Here is a 437-nt window from a genome sequence, read left to right on the forward strand (position 1 = left end):
CGGCGATTGGCTGGCAACCAGTTCAGGGTGTACCCCGACTCGTGCCCGATGATAGCTGGGATAGGCTCCAGCGCGCCCGAGACCCGAGTGAGGAGAAGCGGCTCAGAAAATGGATGGATGATGCGTGTATCATGAGTAGACCCACAAAAAGTCACAACAAACCAAAAAGACAAGTCTGCCACAAGTGGCCATTTCAGGGTTATTTTGGCCATTTTAAGGGGTCCTTCAGAGACAAACTCCTAAAGAGTTTTTGAAAATTCAGCCTCCAAAACTTGTTTCACGCATTCATTCATCTTCCATACCGCTTATCCTCATTAGAGTTGCGGGCGTGCTGGAGCCTATCCCAGCTATCTTCGGGCGAGAGGCGGGGTACACCCTGAACTGGTCGCTAGCCAATCGCAGGGCACATACAAACAAACAACCATTCGCACTCACAT

The sequence above is a fragment of the Phycodurus eques genome, chromosome 3 (assembly GCF_024500275.1).
Source record: "Phycodurus eques isolate BA_2022a chromosome 3, UOR_Pequ_1.1, whole genome shotgun sequence".
Classification (NCBI taxonomy): Eukaryota; Metazoa; Chordata; class Actinopteri; order Syngnathiformes; family Syngnathidae; genus Phycodurus; species Phycodurus eques.